Genomic DNA, 10,745 nt, shown 5'->3' with positions numbered 1-10,745 from the left:
TTTTTATTAACTTTATCTACCGTATGTCTACTCTATGATATATATATATATATACATACATATATATATAATTTTTACATAACATATATAAAGTAGTAGTTTTACTTAAGTCCTAATTTTACTTTTACAACTGTCAAGCATTCCTGCTTATTTCCAAAAATCATTTTGGCACTTCTCCACAATGGTGCCTATTCTTTTCTTGATGGATGATGAAAGGCAATAGTTAATATTCAAAGTAAGTTTTGGAAAGGCAAAAACCCTTCCTTCCTTCCTCCTTCTTTCCTTCTTTCCTTCCTTCTTCTTTCTTTGTTTCTTTTCTTCTAATATAACTCTTGGTATTACACAGGATTTGTTTGACTGTTTGCTCCACTAAGCATCATAAAAGGAAGTTATCATAGTGTGAAACTCTATGAAAGCTCCTTACATGCATCTTGCTAAGTGGAAGAAACCAATATATAAAGGCTACATAATGTATGGTGTCAACAGTATGATTCTTTCTAAAGACATAGTTTAGTGTAAGACAGTAAAATTTTTTGATGGATTCAGGGGTTTGCAAAGGACGGGCTATGAATATCTTCAGTCTAGTGGATTTTCAGGACAATGAAAATAATCTGTGGAAAAGTATAATATTGGATCCATAACATTTTATGATCGTACAAAACCATAAATTGCTCATTCCTAAAAGCAAACTAAGTTAAAATATGGACTTTAAATATTTAAGTGTCAGTGATTCATTACTGGTAACAAAGGCGCCACTGTGATGGTGGATGATGATAATGAGGGAGGCTATGCCTCTGCAGGAGAAAGAGGTTGTGGGAAATTTCTGTATCTTACTCGCAGGTTTGCCGTGAATCGAAACCTTCTATAAAAAAAATCTTTAAAATCTTTTTAACATATTGGTATTAGTGTATGCACAATTGATAAGATCTTTTAAAGGATTCAGTGGATCAAATAATATTTTAAAATGGGAAACAAGTCATTATTTTCCCTTAAAGTGTTAGATGTGCTGGGAGTTCCCGTCGTGGCGCAGTGGTTAACGAATCCAACTAGGAACCATGAGGTTGTGGGTTCGATCCCTGGCCTTGTTCAGCGGGTTAAGGATCCAGCGTTGCCGTGAGCTGTGGTGTAGGTTGCAGATGCAGCTTGAATCCCACATTGCTGTGGCTCTGGCGTAGGCCGGCGGCTGCAGCTCCGATTAGCTCCCTAGCCTGAGAACCTCCATATGCTGTGGGAAGCAGCCCTAGAAAAGGCAAAAAGCCAAAAAAAAAAAAAAAAAAAAAAGTGCTAGATGTGCTGTAATCTAAGATAATTTTTTAAATACTTAATGTCTAGAAAGACTGCCCAAGTCTGCAATGCCTCAATGCCTTATTTGTTATCTTATATTGTTTAGAGGTTTAAGAGCTTTCAAAAGAATACTATTTCCTCAGTAACAGCCATTATATTTAATGTGTTAATGAACTTACTCAAAATTTCTACCTACAAAATTGCTGGGAGGGATGTATTCCCACTTTCAACCATCTGTTTTCTTTGTGGTCATAAACCATGCATTTTTTTGGGTCTTTTGCCATTATATATGATGAATGCTAACCTTCACCATGAACAAAATTCAAGTTGTGCAAAACGTAAAGTGTATCTGCTCAATGTTAAAACATATCAAATAAATTGTTTTGAATCTTGGGCAAAATTGATTACATGGTATTATGATATTGGTGATATTAAAAATGAGAATGAAAAGCCATGTAGGTAAGAACACACATATCATGGAAGTCCTATAAATCACAAAATCTTTATATTATAATAAAATGTCACATGTAATTGAAAAGTTTTAGGGTTTTTTTTCCTTGCTTTTTAGGGCCACACCCGCGGCATATGGAAATTCCCAGGCTAGGGGTCCAATAGAAGCTATGGCTGCCAGTCTACACCACAGCCACAGCAATGCAGGATCTAAGCTGCATCTGTGACCTACACCACAGCTCACGGCAATGCTGAATCTTTATCGCAGTGAGCAAGGCAGGGAAGGAACCCACATCCTCATAGATCCTAGCCAGGTTCGTTAAGTGCCGAGCCACGAAGGGAACTCCTGGTAAGTTTTAGTAGTTTAAAATTTTTCTTTATATATTTCATATAAATTAATTGGTTTAATTTTACCTAAATATAATGTGCATAATTGAGATTACTTGTATAAACATAACTATACACTATTAAAGCAAAAATATATTTCTGAAAGAAACTATCAAAGAAGTACTTACTTTTAGGGTAAATATGACTGGTTTAATCAATATCATTTCTAAAGGCATCTTTAATTTGTTTAAACTAATGATTTGGGATTTTTCAAAAACCTTTGCAATCTGCTTCTCCTCTCTCATCGTATATTTGTAATCAAATATCCAAAATACCAATAATAATAATTCTAAGAGCTCTCCTGCAATGTTTACACATAGGGTAAATTACAATCCATTTCTAAACATCAGTGCAAATTTCTCCAGGAATCTAAGTTCCCAGGATATCCTACCTATTGTCACTTAAAGAAGTATTATCTTTGTACTTGAAATGAAATACATTAGAGCTGAAATGAAGGCTGAGGTAGTGTCATTCCAAGCTTGGTGGGCAAGATGGTACAATCTTTTGTGCAGAAGTAATGTTATGCAGGCCAGTCATAATTGTATCTGCTCCATTACAGGGGACTCAGGGGAACTAGTTGATAAGTAAACAAAAGGCAACCATGGAGATTGGTGTTCTCAAGACACCACACAATAAACAATGGCCTGAATTAGAATAAAATATTTAGGTGATAGTGGCCTGAAGTCAGGGCACAAAAGATATGTAGAAAGATTTGCGTTTTCATAACAATCCACAACTTCACAAGTAGAAATAACCAAGTCATAGAGATTAGTTTCTGAATGGCAACAGACTAAGTCGTGAACAAGTGAGTCTTTCTCTAATCTTAAGAAAAATGTGAAGAATTCATTATGATGTTTTAGACTGGGGCTGAGGTCTCCATTACTCAACAGCATAGGAGAAGTCAGGCTTGTCTTTAAGGTTTTCTGTCTTTCCACTGAATGATGGCAGAAAATCTGATCATAATTAGAATCACTACCATTTATTCACTCAATAAGTATTTTTGACAGTATATATTAAGATCAAGTTAGGTTCTGAGAATAGAGATGTCAAAGGCAGCTTTTTGCATAATTTTCACTTCTTACATGAAAGTGTGAGATTTCTACATTGTTTTTGAAATATCAGATTCCCTTTATCTTGTTCAATACAAGCAATATTCTCTCCCAGCATTATCATATTACTTACTGCTTTGGTCTGAAAAGGCATTTATAATACTCACAATAATTATTTGAGACATACTTAGTTACTCTTTAATTCAGGAGTTCCATAAAACATATAAATAGTTCAAATTAAATGGAAATTGGTATTATCTAAAGATCTTAAAATAATAGCAACTTTCTGAGGAAAGATTTTAAAATTACTTTCACTGTTGCTTTGGAGGACAAATGAAGTTATTTATGGTAATGATGAAGCAGTACTTAGAACATATTGCAGAAAGAGACTATTAAAAAGAATTTGACTAATGTGCCATAAACATGCTCATCTTTAATTATAAATGTTGCATTTGTATTTATATGGTGTTAATCTGTAAGTGAAAATTTTATTTAAAAAATAATAAATCATGGACAACCTGTTATTAAATAAAGCTACATGGAAAGTTAATGTACAGGACCTCATCTTAACTTGATTATATCTGCATAGAACCTCTATCCAAATAAGGTCATATCTATAGATTTCAAGATCGGGCGTGAACTTTTTGAAGAGCACGATACAAACCAGTATAGTGCTGAAAACATTCTAAGAACAATTTTAAAAAACAAATTATATCTCCATTGATATAAATATCCTAATCATTTTATTTAACTTAATAGAGGAAATGTTCATTTATTGATTTGTCTTACAATTCCAGTGAAATCACTGTTTGTCATCTTCCACGACTTACTAGATATGTGTACATAGAAACATTTTTAATTTTTATTTTTTTAGAAGGATTTTTATTTTTTCCATTATAGCTGGCCTACAGTGTTCTGCCAATTTATTTTTTCCATTATAGCTTGGTCTACAGTGTCATTTATTTTTTCCATTATAGCTGGTCTGCAGTGTCATGTCAATTTTCTACTGTATAGCAAAGTGATCCAATTTATTTTTAAGCTTAAAGGTATATGCAGTATTTATCCATTTTTCTCTTCACACTGATACACAAATTGAAAAGTAACGGCTTGCCTCAGAACCTAGCAACTCTGTCACCCAGTTTGTAGCCCCATGCATTTTCCATTTGTGCATTCTTCTCTCTTAGCTATTAAGCTTTATGAAAAAAAAAATACTTTATTCCCTTGTAGTTCTGCCCCACATTTATCTTTTGCATGAGACAACTGATCCAAAAGTATATTTCATAAATGTACAGGAAAGCCTCTCCTATTCATCCTAACCTGTTCAATTTATTTCCAGCTCTGCTGGATGTACATTCTGTGTATTTGGCTTGCTAAAACCATGACATTACCTTCTCCATATTTCAGACAGCCATATTTTTGTTGTGAATAATAGAATAAGTAAAAGCATTGCTTCTCTGCCAGACACCTGCAAAGGTCACACTAAGCAAATGTGATTAAATTTTTCTCTATTTGATGACGATTCTTGGGAAATAGTTTGGGAAATGAAAGTAGAATATCAGAAACCTTAAGAAGTTGTGGAAACATGCTATCAACTTCTTCAATAAAATTGGTCTAGAAGTTTAAGAAACAATATTTAAAGAAAGAACTGCCAGGGATATGGCTACACTGGGTATTATGAGTGTAGATTTTTAGATCTCACGTTGCTCTGGTTGCACTAATGGCTTCTGTTTTTGAGTCTAAGTGTTTTGACCTAAAAAGAGAGTCATGCACTGATCTGGGAACAAAGCAAAGTCCAGGCCACATCTCTGCCATATCACAGACCAGGAGGGATTTCTGGAAGCCACTCTCAGCACTCTCAGTAGCCACCAATCTCTCCTCTCTAGTGAATCTCCCTTGAGAATGGTTACACATCTTTGTGTCCCAGAGAGGACCTAAATGTTGACTTCTCCAAACAGTCACTTCCATTAATCACAATTACTTACTATTTCATGAGTGATCAAATAATGTGTAATCACAAAAATAGAACCCTTAATGTATCAATGATAATATTGAGATCAATATTGATCTCGATGAATTCTTCTGTTCATCTCTTCCCTTAAATATACTCTCCACCTAAATATCTTTAAAAGAAGAAAAAAAGAGAAAGAGAAATGAACCACACGGTGATCACAGAGTTTGTCCTCTTAGGCCTTTCGGATGATCCCGACCTTCAGGTTGTGATTCTCCTCTTTTTATTTGTCACATATGTATCAGGTGTCACTGGAAACCTGACCATCATCACCCTGACCCTGGTGGACCCCCATCTACAGACGCCAATGTATTTCTTCCTCCGGAACTTCTCTTTCTTAGAAATCTCCTTTACTACTGTATGCATCCCCAGATTTCTGGGCACGATTATCACCAGGGATAAGACTATTTCTTATAACAGCTGTGCAGCTCAACTCTTTTTCTTTATTTTCATGGGTGTGACTGAGTTTTACATTCTAACTGCCATGTCCTAGGACCGCTATGTTGCCATCTGCAAGCCTCTTCATTACATGACCATCATGAACAGGAAACTCTGCATCCTGCTTGTGCTCTGTGCGTGGCTGGACGGGTTTCTGACCATTTTCCCTCCCCTTATGCTTCTCCTCCATCTGGATTACTGTGCGTCCAATGTCATTGACCACTTTGCATGTGACTATTTCCCCCTTTTGCAATTGTCTTGCTCAGATACATGGCTCCTAGAAGCAACTGGTTTTTACTTTGCTTTGGTTACCTTGCTGTTCACCTTGGCCCTAGGGATTTTATCTTATATGTACATTATCAGGACTATTTTGAGAATCCCATCTGCCAATCAGAGAAAAAAGGCTTTCTCCACCTGTTCCTCTCACATGATTGTCATTTCCATCTCTTATGGAAGCTGTATATTCATGTATGCTAATCCCTCGGCCAAAGAAAAGGCATCACTGACAAAAGGAGTAGCTATTCTCAACACCTCTGTTGCCCCCATGCTGAACCCCTTCATCTACACCCTGAGAAACCAGCCAGTAAAACAAGCCTTCAGAGACATGGTCTATAAAGCAGTATTTTCTGCAAAGAAATGAATATTTTGGTTACAAAAAAAAGACACTCTAAAGAGCATACACTATCTGTATAACTACACTTGCTCTTTTTATTCTCTTCACACTCCGCATTACAGTTAATATATTTTTCCGATCCATTTGTTCCACTTCCATGCCTAGGAGTGTCCACTGCGTTGTTTACTGACATTTGAAAATACAGTAAAAGTTATTTCTCCTTCAGAATTTTGTGTAAATGAAATATATTTCTTTAGTAGATATATTATAATACAAAGTAAAAAATGGTTTTCATTCTGTCAATATCAATCCCTAAAATGTACACATAATGTCACATTGTACTTGTAACATAGAGTTTCCAAATTAATGTGTAATTTCTTCCATATTTTCAAGATGAATAGTGATAGCTTTTTAAGGTTTAAAGACTCTACCTATTTTATATTGTAGAATACTAAATTCAGTCCATAGATGAAATATGTACAGAGCAGTGCACTTTAAAGGAAGCTTTATTCTTTGTGAAATTGAGTGCATATATTCAAGAGAAATATTGATCAGGATATTGTATATTATTTATAGAACTTCTGTGTTCTCTGTCACTTTTAGAAAATGTTTATTAAACATTTCAAAGTACATACAATAAAACTACAATATTGCCACTTTCATGCATTCAGCGATCATACTTAATGGCAAATATTCTGAATTCTTTGCCTGGTTGTTATATACGTCCATTTCCTTAGGGTCTATTTTTGGAGATTTATTTTGTTTATTTGATTGGGCTGTTTCCTGTTCCTTCATGTCCCTTGTAACTTGGTGTTGTTCTACACATTTGAGAACCATCACTTCTTCCAATCTTTTTTTTTTTTTTTTTTTTTTTTTTTGGCTTTTTGAGGGCCGAACCCATGGCACATAGAGGTTCCCAGGCTAGGGGTCTAATCAGAGCTGTAGGCTCCGGTCTACGCCAGAGCCACAGTAACGCCAGATCCGAGCCACATCTGCCACCTACACCACAGCTTACGACAACACAGATCCTTAATCCTCTGAGCGGCCAGGGATCGAACCCGAAACCTTATGGTTCCCAGTCAGATTCATTTCCACTGCGCTGCAACAGGAACTCCCCAGTCTTTTTAAGCTGGCTTGGTTCAGGGGAAACCATCACCATTCAGCCCACCTAGAGATTCTGAGGGCTTCTCAAATCTTTTCTGAGAATGTGTCTTCTCAGATTGTGTTTCGAGATTCCTAACTAGAAAATTTTGTCCATTTTTTTACACGGAGCTCATAATCTCTTACTCCCTGTCTTCTGTAACTCAGCTCCTTGAAGCAAAGGCAAGTGATGCAGCTCTTTGTTGTTCTCAGTTAGCCCTTAGGCATCTAGAGATGTCAGGTCCCAGAGGGGCTCCATGAGGAGCTAGATAGACATGAGTCCTTCAGGCGACCCTGAAAGGCTCATGTGTGGGACACACATTCCCCACTGCACACAACTCTTTCTCCGCTGGGAAGAGTCACTGAGTTGTACTGACCTCAGTCTGCTCTAAATGGGTCCTCTGGAGCATAACATTTTCCAGAGAATCCTCTTACAGTGTCATAAGCCATACTTTCTTTCAATTACTTCTTTCTAAATTAGTTTTTGTTTTTTTTTTTTTTTTTTTTTTTTTTTTTGGTCCTTTTAGGGCCACACCGTCAGCATATGGTGGTTCCTAGGATCGTGGTCAAATCGGAGATACAGCTGCCGGCCTAGGCCACAGCCACAGCCACAGCAACGCCAGATCCGAGCCACATCTGCCACCTACACCACAGTTCATGGCAGCGCCATATCCTTAACCCACTGAGCAAGGCCAGGGATCGAACTTGCAACCTAGTCGGATTTGTTTCCACTGCGCCACAATGGGAACTCATCAAATTAGTTAAATTTAACTTAATGGCCTACAATGTGATCAGAGTTTTATAAGAATTTCTTGTACACTTGGAAATTATATGTAATTGTAGTCGAGTGCAGTGTTCTATTTGCATTAGCCACTATATTCAAGTTCATTAACCACATGATTTAAATCTGTACTTTTACTGTTGCTACCATTACTGAATTATTTACATCTCCCCAAACAACTATGGAGCTCACTCTTTCTGTTTGTAGTTATGTCATGTTTTTATTTGTAGAAATATTAACCTGTGTTTTTATGCAGACACAAATTTGGAATTATTATATTTTCTTGGACATAACTTTTTATTATTACGAAAACATCAGTTTCTCTCCAGATAAAGTGCACTTTTTTTTCTGGAAAGTCAGCATTGACTAATATTGGTAACACTATATCAGCATTTAAAAATTATATATATATTGTTTACATGGCATGTATTTTATTAACAATCATTTACTTTCGAGTGGATCCTAGGATATTGTGCAGAATGCCTGTAATCAGCTACCTATTTTTTATATCTTGGTCAGCTAGTTACTAGTTATTCCCAATCGAGGCCAATACATATGGAGAGAGGAAGATGATGTAATGCAGTAGAAATTTGCTTTGAAGAAGTCTCAGTTCAGAAGCTTTACTGTGCCTTCTGGACCTGCTCAAGCCTGACGTCCCAAGCACTATCTCCCTTTGATGAGAGTTTGCTGCCGTAAATGACCAGGTTTATGGATCAGAAGGGCCAGTAACACCCAGTTCATTATGGGAGCTCAAACCAAATGGTGAATTGATGCCTTATGATTTGGCCTTTGGTCTCTATTGGGAGCCAGTAGCAAGCAAGGAAGTGTTCAAAGGGAGAGTGTTTATCTGCAAAAGGCTGTTCTTTAATCACTTTCGTGTTATGAATCTCCACTGTGGCAAAGCCTTATAGCATCCCATTTGTCACTGACACTTCAAATGGCATTGGGATTTCTTGGTTATTTGATCCAAGTGGAAGGGCAATGATACCAAAAACAATTCTAAATTTAACATGGAAGAACAAGCATACAATTATAATTAAGAAATCTTGAGAAACGAGCAGTGTGAGAGGACTGACAACATAAATATGAAAATATTAGGCTAACAACGAAAACATACCTAGGAAAAGAAAGATCAATGGAGTAAAAAAAGTGACATAAATCTAATTATACTTCATTCCATAGTTTTAACTTTTAAAATTTTCTTATTTACATATTCCAAAGATAAAATTAAATGAGCAAAATGGGGTGAGTCCTTAAAACCAAATATATACAAGTGAACATAGCTGTAAGACAAATTTTTAACCACATAGGGACAAGTAATTTTTTTAAGACAGTATTTTGACCATTGGCCATCAATAGGACGGGGACTGCAAAGAAAAATTAAGTTTATATATGTAGTCATTTTGTTTTTGTAATGATAGTAGTGTGGCAATTCAGAGACTATTTTGTGTGTGTTGTAGAACTGCGTATTGATAGGTTAATGGATTTTTGTTGGAGCTAGGTTTCCCACCATGGAGAAGGAGAGATACAATGTGGTATAAAAGAAGAAGTTGAAAAACTGTGTTATTAGACTGGAATAAGACATGTCAGTGTGACACAATGTCTTTTTTTTAATGTATTTCCTTTCTCCATTTCGTGGAATTTCCAAGGAGTAATGATAACTCAGTACCAAAGACCACACAAACCATCCAAATCTTGCACTCTGAGTACCATTTCATGCTAAAATAACCTCTGAAAACTGGAGAAATGGGGATTCCAGGTTGATTCTAGGGCTAAACATTTAAAGGACAAGATGAGCTGGAGTACCTTCTTGGTCCAAAAAAAATAAGTGCTCAGAAAGTGTAGGAACATGTCAAATGATAAAGGATTCACTTAGAAGGAATTCTAACCGACAGTATTAGGACAATTGGGGCACTGGAATAATTAATTATAAAAATAGATAATAACATGTTAGGCAGAAAAACACTGCAAATAAATTAGAAAATTTGTAACAGGATTAAAGAAGATAATGCCATTCTTCATGACAAAATTCCAAGTAATAGATGGAGGAGTGGTAGCTTTAGAAAAATAGCCATCATATTAATGTTATGGTATTATATATTGCCATTAATAATTAGGTTAGAGAATAAATAATAATGAATGATTATAATAGATACAGATTTCTTAGGAAATGTAATATTTATGCAGTCAGAATATCCCAGAACTGCACAAAATATCACTGCACAGTAATTTTTAATTACTCAGAGAAGTGAAGTACCTTTACAGTGGAGAACTTGACAGTCGAGAACACATTAACACGTTTAATAAATATCCACATTGACAGTATAAAGCTGACATGAAATAGCTCTTAATATGAGGCATTGAGATGTTTCAGTCCCATTGATTCTTACAAATAATACACAGTCTTAGTTACAGTGTCTTTATCTGCAGTACAATTACTCAGGTTTCCTCCCCGTCTTCCTATTCAGGATTGCCTTGACAGTACTGTCTTTCAATTTTTTTTTGTAGTTATGTGCATCAAGAAAATACATAAAATAAGTGTCTAACAAATTTAATTATGAAAAAAAATGTGCACACATGTAGCCAACCAACAGG

At 35.8% G+C, this 10,745-nt stretch overlaps 1 pseudogene; it reads left to right on the top strand.

Moving 5' to 3' along the window:
* Positions 4,171-7,070, top strand: LOC100737215 (annotated as a pseudogene).

Source organism: Sus scrofa, chromosome 5 (assembly GCF_000003025.6).
Source record: "Sus scrofa isolate TJ Tabasco breed Duroc chromosome 5, Sscrofa11.1, whole genome shotgun sequence".
NCBI lineage: Eukaryota > Metazoa > Chordata > Mammalia > Artiodactyla > Suidae > Sus > Sus scrofa.
Note: the sequence above shows the minus strand (reverse complement) of the source record. Positions and strands in the feature narration are given on the sequence as shown.